The 13,924-nt window shown below is 46.8% G+C and overlaps 1 pseudogene; it reads left to right on the top strand.

Moving 5' to 3' along the window:
• The window catches only part of LOC139553051 (leucine-rich repeat-containing protein 9-like), a 28,959-nt pseudogene that overhangs the window by 2,253 nt on the left and 12,782 nt on the right, over positions 1-13,924 (top strand).

Here is a 13,924-nt window from a genome sequence, read left to right as displayed (position 1 = left end):
CAATCAAATGTATGGATGATCCAAGCGTTCTGTACTAACAGCAATCATGCACCCAAGCTAACTTGCTAGCTATTTCCAGACACAAATGAGAACAGCTCACTGAACATTACTCGCCCTAGCAGAGCTGGTTAGGCTGTTATGTTATCCAGAGCGTTGGTGACTGCAACTGTGCTGTCAGTTTGTCCATATAATGAATTTTCATTGAAACCTTTATCCTAGTCGACAATGTAGAAATCAGTAACCCAACAAAGGATTGGCTATTATGTTTGATTGGCCGTCAGTCTGGATAGTTTCCTATTTTCCCAGTCTCGGATTGATTTTAAAAGATCTGTACAGCAATTCCCTGCATTTTGTTTATTGAAGCTCTATTATTAGGGCAGTTCAGAAAAGATCTGCTGATTTTTACCTGTTGCACAATTCATCTGAAGCTTTCCATCTTTGTAATTTTGATGTGGCATTTATCCTTTAGTAGCCTGAGTTGTAAGTATGGTTAAAGAAAGAAAAATAAGAAAATAAAATAAGTCTTGCCCTTTCAAATAATAGAAACACTTATTTTCATTCACTCAGACACTAATTTCATTGAGCTGCATGAATTGTCTGTCAAATTTGCATGTTTCTTTTTTACTGTGTAATCAACAAGGTAGGGTTGAAGGAGGGGTTCCATGAAGTGGTGCATGAAATTGTTTGTCTCATCCATAATTTTTAACTATTTTCCTACAACATATTTGAAGTCAAGTATTGCTTTTAGGTGAAGAAACAGTTGGTCCTCTCATGAAACCTCAGATAAACCCTCTACCAACAAACAAGTGGGAATCCTATCATCTCATTAATTATGTTAATGTCCATCGCATCCATTAAGGAGATGCCGTCCTCTCGGATTTACAGTGCATTCGGAACGTATTCAGACCCCTTCACTTTTTCCACATTTTGTTACGTTACAGCCTTATTCTAAAATGGATTAAATAAAAATGTTTCCTCATCAATCTACACACAATGCCCCATAATAACAAAGCGAAAACAGGTTTTTAAAAACAAAAAATGCCTTATTTACATAAGTATTCAGATCCTTTGCTATGAGACTTGAAATTGAGCTCAGGTGCATCCTGTTTCCATTGATCATCCTTGAGAAGTTTCTACAACTTGGAGTCCACCTGTGGTAAATACAATTGATTGGACAAGATTTTGAAAGGCACACAACCTGTCTATATAAGGTCCCACAGTTGACAGTGCATGTCCGAGCAAAAACCAAGTCATGAGGTCGAAGGAATTGTACGTAGAGCTCCGAGACACGATGGTGTTGAGGCTCAGATCTAGGGACGGGTACAAACAAATTTCTGCAGCATTGAAGGTCCCCAATAACACACTGGCTTCCATCATTCTTAAATGGAAGAAGTCTGGAACCACCAAGACTCTTCCTAGAGCTGGCCTCCTGGCCAAACTGAGCAATTGGGGGAGAAGGGCCTTGATCAGGGATGTGACCAAGAACCCGATGGTCACTCTGACAGAGCTCCAGAGTTTTTCTGTGGAGATGGGAGAACCTTCCAGAAGGACAACCATTTCTGCAGCACTCCACCAATGAGGCCTTTATGGTAGAGTGCCCAGATGGAAGTCACTCCTCAGTAAAAGGCACATGACAGCCCACATGGAGATTGCCAAATGGCACCTAAAGGACTCAAGATTCTCCGGTCTGATGAAACCAAGATTGAACTCTTTGGCCTGAAAGCCAAGCGTCACACCTGGAGGAAACCTGGCACCATCCCTTTGGTGAAGCATAGTGGTGGCAGCATCATGCTGTGGGGATGTTTTTCAGCTGGAGGGACTGAGAGACTAGTCAGGATCGTGGCAAAGGTTGTAGCAGTATTTATTAGAGGGGTAAAGAAAGATTTTGTTCGGGCGCCAGGCAGGTATTAACCATGCCGAAAGGCGGGTATTAACCATGCCGAAAGGAAAAGAGTAGAATAGAGAGAGTACCACTACCAGACCCCCACGCATCAGCAGAAGAGACTGCCTAGAGTGTAGCCTGTTTACCAGATAGACAGTGGAGAGAAAAGAGAATACACACCCTATAAAACCCACATCACAGCACAGGGGTAACCCCACCAAGAATACCTCATACAATAATAATGGCAGAGCAATTGAACAGCAACTTCATACAAGAAAGAACCCAGTCATCAGAGGATTTGCAGTAATATGTATTATCTTCCAGTGGAGGAGTGCAGAGGGTATGAATGTGGGGGGTGTTCATAGACACAACAAAGGCCTTAAAAATGTCCACAATCTTCTCGGCCACATGTCATTAGTACACCCCACCTGAATACAGTTCAAATAACAATACACAACTTGTAAGCAACCTCCATTTTAACTAAAATGTCCACCCAAATACTTCTGTCAGGGCAATACTAGTCCAGCTCTAATGAACTTCAATGGGAAGTGCATTTGAAAAATAGACAGTCTGTTGCAGGGTAAAGCACTGGAACGATAGAGTGAAGAGAACAAGAGAGATCTTAGCTGTGGTCTTCAGGCGTGCCGGTGTACTGTCTGACCGTCCGATGGTTTGTTGGTTTCTACGTTAAAGCTTCGCAACAATGTAATCAATGCGATCCATAACCGGCGCGGTCCCAAATGAAAACAACCACGACCTAGAGCGGTCACACCGATGATTGAGTTAAATACTTTATAATCTACACACGCTGTAAACAAACCTTCTGCAGCATAGCACACACAATCAAACTGTCGCGCCACCCAAGAGCTCCTCCCCAAAGATCTGAACAAGCTGTCTATTTCCTCCTTCCTTACTGCTGATGCGCTCTTTAAGTGGCAGCGCACGGTGAAGGCTCCGTGCAGGATTTCGCCACAAGGTGAACGGAGTAAAGTACAGGGAGATCCTTGATGAAAACCTGCTCCAGAGCGCTCAGGACCTCAGATTGGGGTGAAGGTTCACCTTCCAACAGGACAACGACCTTATGCACACAGCCAAGACAACACAGGAGTGACTTTGGGACAAGTTTCTGAATGTCCTTGAGTGGCCCAGCCAGAGTTCGGACTTTAACCCGATTGAACATCTCTGGAGAGACTTGAAAATAGCTGTGCAGCGACGCTCCCCATCCAACCCGACAGAGCTTGAGAGGATCTACAGAGAAGAATGGGAAGAACTCCCAAAATACAGGTTTGCCAGGCTTGTAGTGTCATACTCAAGAAGACTCAAGGCTGTAATCACTGCCAAAGGTGCTTGAACAAAGTACTGAGTAAAGGGTCTGAATGCAATAAGAATATATGGAAGATAAATACACAACACAGAGACAGAGGACTAGAATTAACGATCAATGGAAATAGTGTTTTTTTCTGTAATAGGGAATTAATTAACAATGGGTTAGAGACATGGAATTTGTCTATATATTGAGCCTGAAATAGTATACTTGTTATTTGGCCATTGGCCCAGTTTTATTGCAAGGAATTCTAATTGGTCAACCACGGGCTAGGGCTGGGTTAAAAACTACATCCTGTCCCTTTATTCTGGAGCGAGAATCACTGGAGAGAATCTCTGAGGACAGGGGAGAATGACCGTATGATTTGTCCTCTTCGAATATACCTATTTTCCTCCCCCTGATTTGCTTTGGGGTCTGTGTTATTAAAGAATGACATCAACTGCTAACAATACTTATGTAAATGTGATATTTCCATTTTTTATTTTTAATAAATGTGCAAAAAACCTTTCACAACTTCTGTCACTGTGTGGTCTCCAGGGCTCTGATACTCTCTACTCCTGAGAGATTACAGCATTTGTTTAATGAGTTGTCCCTGAACTCTGATGATGGGTGTATTTTTCAGGTGTTGCATTTCTTCTAATCTTCTAGTGTAATTACAGTCCAATGAACTAAACATGTATGCTATGAATAAAGGGGTTCCATTGCACACAGTACATACAGTTGAAGTCGGATGTTTATGTCATGTTTTGTCTTTGATCATCATGTCTTGTCCCTGTGCTTCCCTCTGCTGGTCTTATTAGGTTCTTTCCCTCTTTCTATCCCTCTCTCTCCTCCTCCCTCTCTCCCTCTCCCGCTCTCTCTCTCTATCGTTCCGTTCCTGCTCCCAGCTGTTTCTCATTCTCCTAACGACCTCATTTACTCTTTCACACCTGTCCCCTATTTTGCCCTCTGATTAGAGTCCCTATTTCTCCCTCTGTTTTCCGCTTCTGTCCTTGTCGGATTCTTGTTTGATGTTTGCTGTTCTGTGTCCTTGTTCCGCCCTGTCGTGTTTTTGCCTTCTTCAGATGCTGCGTGTGAGCAGGTGTCTATGTCAGCTACGGCCTGTGCCTTCCTGAAGCGACCTGCAGTCTGTGGTCGCGTCTCCAGTCGTTCCTCTCTACTGACGAGAGGATTTCAGTTTCCTGTTTTGGATTTACCTTTGATAGTATCCAGGAGAATCATTGTTTGTTTAAGACTGGAATAAAGACTCTGTTTCTATTACGTCGCTTTTGGGTCCTCATTCACCAGCATAACAGAAGAATCCGACCAGTAATGGACCCAGCGACTACGGATTCTCGCAACACTGCCGTCGAGATCCAGGGAGCAATGCTCGGCAGACACGAGCAGGAATTGTCTGCTGCTCGTCATGCCGTTGAGACCCTGGCCGCTCACGTCTCCGATCTCTCAGGACAGTTTCAGAGTCTTCGTCTCGTGCCACCAGCTACTTCCTGGTCTTCCGAGTCTCCGGAACCTAGGGTTAATAACCCACCATGTTACTCTGGGCAGCCCACTGAGTGTCGCTCCTTTCTCACCCAGTGTGATATTGTGTTCTCTCTCCAGCCCAACACATACTCAGGAGAGAGAGCTCGGATCGCTTACGTCATATCACTCCTTACTGGTCGGGCTCGGGAGTGGGGCACAGCTATCTGGGTGGCAAGGGCTGAGTGTTCTAACGTTTATCAGAACTTTAAAGAGGAGATGATACGGGTTTTTGATCGTTCAGTTTTTGGGAAGGAGGCTTCCAGGGCCCTGGCTTCCCTATGTCAAGGTGATCGATCCATAACGGATTACTCTATAGAGTTTCGCACTCTTGCTGCATCCAGTGACTGGAACGAGCCGGCGTTGCTCGCTCGTTTTCTGGAGGGACTCCACGCTGAGGTTAAGGATGAGATTCTCTCCCGGGAGGTTCCTTCCAGCGTGGACTCTTTGATTGCACTCGCCATCCGCATAGAACGACGGGTAGATCTTCGTCACCGAGCTCGTGGAAGAGAGCTCGCGTTAACGGTGTTTCCCCTCTCCGCATCACAACCATCTCCTCCCATCGGCTCAGAGACTGAGCCCATGCAGCTGGGAGGTATTCGCATCTCGACTAAGGAGAGGGAACGGAGAATCACCAACCGCCTTTGCCTCTATTGCGGTTCTGCTGGACATTTTGTCATGTCATGTCCAGTAAAAGCCAGAGCTCATCAGTAAGCGGAGGGCTACTGGTGAGCGCTACTACTCAGGTCTCTCCATCAAGATCCTGTACTACCTTGTCGGTCCATCTACGCTGGACCGGTTCGGCTGCTTCCTGCAGTGCCTTGATAGACTCTGGGGCTGAGGGTTGTTTTATGGACGAAGCATGGGCTCGGAAACATGACATTCCTCTCAGACAGTTAGGGAAGCCCACGCCCATGTTCGCCTTAGATGGTAGTCCTCTCCCCAGTATCAGATGTGAGACACTACCTTTAACCCTCACAGTATCTGGTAACCACAGTGAGACCATTTCCTTTTTGATTTTTCGTTCACCTTTTACACCTGTTGTTTTGGGTCATCCCTGGCTAGTATGTCATAGTCCTTCTATTAATTGGTCTAGTAATTCTATCCTATCCTGGAACGTTTCTTGTCATGTGAAGTGTTTAATGTCTGCTATCCCTCCTGTTTCTTCTGTCCCCTCTACTCAGGAGGAACCTGGTGATTTGACAGGAGTGCCGGAGGAATATCATGATCTACGCACGGTCTTCAGTCGGTCCAGAGCCAACTCTCTTCCTCCTCACCGGTCGTATGATTGTTGTATTGATCTCCTTCCGGGGACCACTCCCCCTCGGGGTAGACTATACTCTCTGTCGGCTCCCGAACGTAAGGCTCTCGAGGATTATCTGTCTGTTTCTCTCGACGCCGGTACCGTGGTGCCTTCTTCCTCTCCCGCCGGAGCGGGGTTTTTCTTTGTTAAGAAGAAGGACGGTACTCTGCGCCCCTGCGTGGATTATCGAGGGCTGAATGACATAACGGTTAAGAATCGTTATCCGCCTCCCCTTATGTCGTCAGCCTTCGAGATTCTGCAGGGAGCCAGGTTCTTTACTAAGTTGGACCTTCGTAACGCTTACCATCTCGTACGCATCAGAGAGGGGGACGAGTGGAAAACGGCGTTTAACACTCCGTTAGGGCATTTTGAATACCGGGTTCTGCCGTTCGGTCTCGCTAATGCTCCAGCTGTCTTTCAGGCATTAGTTAATGATGTACTGAGAGACATGCTGAACATCTTTGTTTTCGTTTACCTTGACGATATCCTGATTTTTTCACCGTCACTCGAGATTCATGTTCAGCACGTTCGACGTGTACTCCAGCGCCTTTTAGAGAATTGTCTCTACGTGAAGGCTGAGAAGTGCGCCTTTCATGTCTCCTCTGTCACATTTCTCGGTTCTGTTATTTCCGCTGAAGGCATTCAGATGGATCCCGCTAAGGTCCAGGCTGTCAGCGATTGGCCCGTTCCTAAGTCACGTGTCGAGTTGCAGCGCTTTCTCGGTTTCGCTAATTTCTATCGGCGTTTCATTCGTAATTTCGGTCAAGTGGCTGCCCCTCTCACAGCTCTGACTTCTGTCAAGACTTGCTTTAAGTGGTCCGGTTCCGCCCAGGGAGCTTTTGATCTCCTCAAGAAGCGTTTTACATCCGCCCCTATCCTTGTTACTCCTGACGTCACTAAACAATTCATTGTCGAGGTTGACGCTTCAGAGGTGGGCGTGGGAGCCATTCTGTCCCAGCGCTTCCAGTCTGACGATAAGGTCCATCCTTGCGCTTACTTTTCTCATCGCCTGTCGCCATCGGAACGCAACTATGATGTGGGTAACCGCGAACTGCTCGCCATCCGCTTAGCCATAGGCGAATGGCGACAGTGGTTGGAGGGGGCGACCGTCCCTTTTGTCGTTTGGACTGACCATAAGAACCTTGAGTACATCCGTTCTGCCAAACGACTTAATGCACGTCAAGCTCGTTGGGCGTTGTTTTTCGCTCGTTTCGAGTTCGTGATTTCCTATCGCCCGGGAAATAAGAACACCAAGCCTGATGCCTTATCCCGTCTCTTTAGTTCTTCTGTGGCTTCTACCGACCCCGAGGGGATTCTCCCTGAAGGGCGTGTTGTCGGGTTGACTGTCTGGGGAATTGAGAGACAGGTAAAGCAAGCACTCACTCACACTGCGTCGCCGCGCGCTTGTCCTAGTAACCTTCTGTTCGTTCCTGTCTCTACTCGTCTGGCTGTTCTTCAGTGGGCTCATTCTGCCAAGTTAGCTGGCCACCCCGGCGTTCGGGGTACGCTTGCTTCTATTCGCCAGCGGTTTTGGTGGCCTACTCAGGAGCGGGACACGCGCCGTTTCGTGGCTGCTTGTTCGGACTGCGCGCAGACTAAGTCAGGTAACTCTCCTCCTGCCGGTCGTCTCAGACCGCTTCCCATTCCTTCTCGACCATGGTCTCACATCGCCTTAGACTTTATTACCGGTCTGCCTTCGTCTGCGGGGAAGACTGTGATTCTTACGGTTATCGATAGGTTCTCTAAGGCGGCACATTTCATTCCCCTCGCTAAGCTTCCTTCCGCTAAGGAGACGGCACAAATCATCATTGAGAATGTGTTCAGAATTCATGGTCTCCCGTTAGACGCCGTTTCAGACAGAGGCCCGCAATTCACGTCACAGTTTTGGAGGGAGTTCTGTCGTTTGATTGGTGCTTCCGTCAGTCTCTCTTCCGGGTTTCATCCCCAGTCTAACGGTCAAGCAGAAAGGGCCAATCAGTCGATTGGTCGCATATTACGCAGCCTTTCGTTTCGAAACCCTGCGTCTTGGGCAGAACAGCTCCCCTGGGCTGAGTACGCTCACAACTCGCTTCCTTCGTCTGCTACCGGGCTATCTCCGTTTCAGAGTAGTCTTGGGTACCAGCCTCCTCTGTTCTCGTCCCAGCTCGCCGAGTCCAGCGTTCCCTCCGCTCAGGCTTTTGTCCAACGTTGTGAGCGCACCTGGAGGAGGGTCAGGTCTGCACTTTGCCGTTACAGGGCGCAGACTGTGAGAGCCGCCAATAAACGTAGGATTAAGAGTCCTAGGTATTGTCGCGGTCAGAGAGTGTGGCTTTCCACTCGTAACCTTCCCCTTACGACAGCTTCTCGCAAGTTGACTCCGCGGTTCATTGGTCCGTTCCGTGTCTCTCAGGTCGTCAATCCTGTCGCTGTGCGACTGCTTCTTCCGCGACATCTTCGTCGCGTCCACCCTGTCTTCCATGTCTCTTGTGTCAAGCCTTTTCTTCGCGCCCCCGTTCGTCTTCCCTCCCCCCCCCCCCGTCCTTGTCGAGGGCGCACCTATTTACAAGGTACGGAAGATCATGGACATGCGTTCTCGGGGACGTGGTCACCAGTACTTAGTGGATTGGGAGGGTTACGGTCCTGAGGAGAGGAGTTGGGTTCCATCTCGGGACGTGCTGGACCGTTCGTTGATTGATGATTTCCTTCGTTGCCGCCAGGGTTCCTCCTCGAGTGCGCCAGGAGGCGCTCGGTGAGTGGGGGGGTACTGTCATGTTTTGTCTTTGATCATCATGTCTTGTCCCTGTGCTTCCCTCTGCTGGTCTTATTAGGTTCTTTCCCTCTTTCTATCCCTCTCTCTCCCCCTCCCTCTCTCCCTCTCCCGCTCTCTCTCTCTATCGTTCCGTTCCTGCTCCCAGCTGTTTCTCATTCTCCTAACGACCTCATTTACTCTTTCACACCTGTCCCCTATTTTGCCCTCTGATTAGAGTCCCTATTTCTCCCTCTGTTTTCCGCTTCTGTCCTTGTCGGATTCTTGTTTGATGTTTGCTGTTCTGTGTCCTTGTTCCGCCCTGTCGTGTTTTTGCCTTCTTCAGATGCTGCGTGTGAGCAGGTGTCTATGTCAGCTACGGCCTGTGCCTTCCTGAAGCGACCTGCAGTCTGTGGTCGCGTCTCCAGTCGTTCCTCTCTACTGACGAGAGGATTTCAGTTTCCTGTTTTGGATTTACCTTTGATAGTATCCAGGAGAATCATTGTTTGTTTAAGACTGGAATAAAGACTCTGTTTCTATTACGTCGCTTTTGGGTCCTCATTCACCAGCATAACAGTTTACATACACCTTACATACATTTAAACTCAGTTTTTCACAATTCCTGACATTTAATCTGAGTAAAAATTCCCTGTCTTAGGTCAGTTAGGATCACCACTTTATTTTAAGAATGTGAAATGTCAGAATAATAATAGAGAATGATTTATTTCAGCTTTGATTTCTTTCATCACATTCCCAGTGGGTCAGAAGTTTACATACACTCAATTAGTATTTGGTAGCATTGCCTTTAAATTGTTTAACTTGGTTCAAACGTTTAGGGTAGCCTTCCACAAACTTCCCACAATAAGTTGGGTGAATTTTGACCCATTCCTCCAGACAGAGCTGGTGGAACTGAATCAGGTTTGTAGGGCTCCTTGCTCGCACACGCTTTTTCAGTTCTGCCCACAAATGTTCTATAGGATTGAGGTCAGGGCTTTGTGATGGCCACTACAATACCTTGACTTTGTTGTCCTTAAGCCATTTTGCCACAACTTTGGAAGTATGCTTGGGGTCATTGTCCATTTGGAAGACCCATTTGCGACCACTTTAACTTCCTGACTAATGTCTTGAGATGTTGCTTTAATATATCCACATAATTTCCCTTCCTCATGATGTCATCTATTTTGTGAAGTGCACCAGTCCCTCCTGCAGCAAAGCACCCCCACAACATGATGCTGCCACCCCCGTGCTTCACGGTTGGGATGGTGTTCTTCGGCTTGCAAGCCTCCCCCTTTTTCCTCCAAACATAATGATGGTCATTATGGCCAAACAGTTCTGTTTTTGTTTCATCAGACCAGAGGTCATTTCTCCAAAAAGTACGATCTTTGTCCCCATGTGCAGTTGCAAACCATGTCTGGCTTTTTTTATAGTGGTTTTAGAGCAGTGGCTTCTTCCTTGCTGAGTGGCCGTTCAGGTTATGTCGATATAGGACTCGTTTTACTGTGGATATAGATACTTTTGTACCTGTTTCCTCCAGCATCTTCACAAGGTCCTTTGCTGTTGTTCTGGGATTGATTTGCACTTTTCGCACCAAAGTAGGTTCATATCTAGGAGACAGAACGTGTCTCCTTCCTGAGCAGTATGATGGCTGCGTGGTCCCATGGTGTTTATACTTGCGTACTATTGTTTGTACTGATGAACGTGGTACCTTCAGGCATTTGGAAATTGCTCCCAAGGATGAACCAGACTTGTGGAGGCGTACAATTCTTTTTTCCTGAGGTCTCGGCTGATTTTCTTTTGATTTTCTCATGATTTCATGCAAAGAAACACTGAGTTTGAAGGTAGGCCTTGAAATACATCCACAAGTGCAACTCCAATTGACTCAAATTATGTCAATTAGCCTATCAGAACCTTCTAAAACCATGACATAATTTTCTTGAATTTTCCAAGCTGTTTAAAGGCACAGTCAACTTAGTGTATGTAAACTTCTGACCCACTGGAATTGTGATTCAGTGAATTATAAGTGAAATTATTTGTCTATAAACAATTGTTGGAAAAATGACTTGTGTCATGCACAAAGTAGATGTCCTATCCGACTTGCCAAAATTATAGAAGAAGAAGAAGAAATTTGTGGAGTGGTTGAAAAATCAGTTTTAATGACTCCAACCTAAGTGTATGTAAACTTCTGACTTCAACTGTAGTAACATCTGTTCCTTTCAGTCCACGGTGATGAAGAAGAAAATGATGTACTACAACATGCATGTGCGGACAGCCCAGAGGAACCTGGCAGAGAACCAGGCCAATCTGCTGTAGAACAAGAGGAATCTCTTACAGCTGCCAGAGGACAGCCCAGAGGAACCTGGCAGAGAACCAGGCCAATCTGCTGTAGAACAAGAGGAATCTCTTACAGCTGTCAGAGGACAGCCCAGAGGAACCTGGCAGAGAACCAGGCCAATCTGCTGTAGAACAAGAGGAATCTCTTACAGCTGCCAGAGGACAGCCCAGAGGAACCTGGCAGAGAACCAGGCCAATCTGCTGTAGAACAAGAGGAATCTCTTACAGCTGCCAGAGGACAGCCCAGAGGAACCTGGCAGAGAACCAGGCCAATCTGCTGTAGAACAAGAGGAATCTCTTACAACTGCCAGAGGACAGCCCAGAGGAACCTGGCAAGAACCAGGCCAATTTGCTGTAGAACAAGAGGAATCTCTTACAGCTGCCAGAGGACAGCCCAGAGGAACCTGGCAGAGAACCAGGCCAATCTGCTGTAGAACAAGAGGAATCTCTTACAGCTGCCAGAGGACAGCCCAGAGGAACCTGGCAGAGAACCAGGCCAATCTGCTGTAGAACAAGAGAAATCTCTTACAGCTGTCAGAGGACAGCCCAGAGGAACCTGGCAGAGAACCAGGCCAATCTGCTGTAGAACAAGAGGAATCTCTTACAGCTGCCAGAGGACAGCCCAGAGGAACCTGGCAGAGAACCAGGCCAATCTGCTGTAGAACAAGAGGAATCTCTTACAGCTGCCAGAGGACAGCCCAGAGGAACCTGGCAGAGAACCAGGCCAATCTGCTGTAGAACAAGAGGAATCTCTTACAACTGCCAGAGGACAGCCCAGAGGAACCTGGCAAGAACCAGGCCAATTTGCTGTAGAACAAGAGGAATCTCTTACAGCTGCCAGAGGACAGCCCAGAGGAACCTGGCAGAGAACCAGGCCAATCTGCTGTAGAACAAGAGGAATCTCTTACAGCTGCCAGAGGACAGCCCAGAGGAACCTGGCAGAGAACCTGGCCAATCTGCTGTAGAACAAGAGGAATCTCTTACAGCTGCCAGAGGACAGCCCAGAGGAACCTGGCAGAGAACCAGGCCAATCTGCTGTAGAACAAGAGGAATCTCTTACAGCTGCCAGAGGACAGCCCAGAGGAACCTGGCAAGAACCAGGCCAATTTGCTGTAGAACAAGAGGAATCTCTTACAGCTGCCAGAGGACAGCCCAGAGGAACCTGGCAGAGAACCAGGCCAATCTCCTGTAGAACAAGAGGAATCTCAATTACACCCTCAGAAATGTCAGTACAACGCTATGCCTTCAAAAATAGACTTTTGATACGTTTGTCATTCATTTACAGTGGTGCTTAATATGATTGTTGTGTTGGTGTCTTGAGCAGCTGGAGTGTGAGCTGTCTGAGGTGCAGGCCCTGTGCCGGAAGTCAGCCCGTACCTGGGAGAATGGACTGTCCTCGCTGAGTGAGGGCTCTGGACCGCAGTGACACCCCTGCTAATATTACCCACGACCCCAGCCTGGGATCCTCTCCAAGCTAGACGCCCTGTAGTCCATGACCTGACAAATTGAGGCTTTTCTGAGGGCAAAAGGGGGTGCAACTCAATATTAGGAAGTGTTCCTAATGTTTTGTACACTCAGCATACATGAATAATGGATTAGACCTCCAAGAGAGATCTTTGAGTTTAGAGGGGCTGAATACAGTCTGATTTTGCATTGTTGTTTACATGTAAGCTTTCTATTGGCACGTAGATAATCAAGTGTAAAAAGTAGAGTTATTTTGCCTTGTTTTGCAGGTATGAGTCCTGGGAACTGCGGGACTTGACCCAAGCCACCAACAGGAACGAACTGATGATCCACTTTCTGCTGATGGAGCTTGAAACAGTGGGGAATATTTGGTCTGAAGAAGGCTACTCTACAGACCCCTGGTACAAATGAACTCCTTTTACATAATTGTGGCATTATGAGTTTACTTCGTTTGTGTAGGTTATATGTGTATGTGATTTGCATGCAGCGTTTAGCTACTGAGTCCACTGTTTTCTCTCTCCCAACAGGTTTACTTCCTTCCGGTTCTGTGTGTAGGACTACAAGGCTTATGGCATTACTGGCATCAAGATCAACAGTATCATCCACATCCATATCCGCTCCCTGTGGCTTCGCTTCGAGGACAAGCTTCATACCCTGTTGGCCAGCGAGGAGTTGACAATGTTCTCACAGTGAGTGCCCATGATGATACTGGGAAATCTTAAAATGGCACCTTTCTCCTTTGTGATATTCACCTCAGGTCTTCAGTGTTATGTGTCTGTTTAAAATTAGAACGTGGAAAAAAACAAGTAGGCCGAGATGCAAAAACATACTTAATTACAAAATAACACTTTGCACTTTCACCTTTTGTATTCTTTCTAGCATGGATTAAATTAAGTATAATTTTGCATCTCGGCCTCCTTGTTTTTTCCATTAAAGGTTGGAGTCGAGTACCTTTTCTCACGCACCAGCTACCCTTCAATCTAGCCAGAGCGCAGTTCCTCATACTGGCTATCTATGTCTAAAATTATGCAGAAATAGTTGAAGAACAGACTACATAAACTGCAATATTAAACCTGTCAGTAGCTCTGTTTGAGACGGATCCTTATGCTTTCTGTACTCCTAATGTTTGTGCAGTAATTACAAACGCTGGCTGGAGTATCTGTTCTATGTGTCTGATCCTGAAAGAACCAGTAAGAAAAAGGAGATGTTGCACATTCCAGAGGACGGCTTTTAAACAGCAGATATTTATAAGGTATTATTTAGATTGTACGCTATGCCTGTGATTGGGCCATTGTTTTAGGGCCTGTGATTGGGCCATTGTTTTAGTTCCTGTGATTGGGTCTTTGTTTTAGTTCCTGAGATTGTATCTTGTGTCTG

This window comes from Salvelinus alpinus, chromosome 25 (genome assembly GCF_045679555.1).
Source record: "Salvelinus alpinus chromosome 25, SLU_Salpinus.1, whole genome shotgun sequence".
NCBI lineage: Eukaryota > Metazoa > Chordata > Actinopteri > Salmoniformes > Salmonidae > Salvelinus > Salvelinus alpinus.
This window is presented reverse-complemented; position numbering and strand designations above follow the sequence as displayed.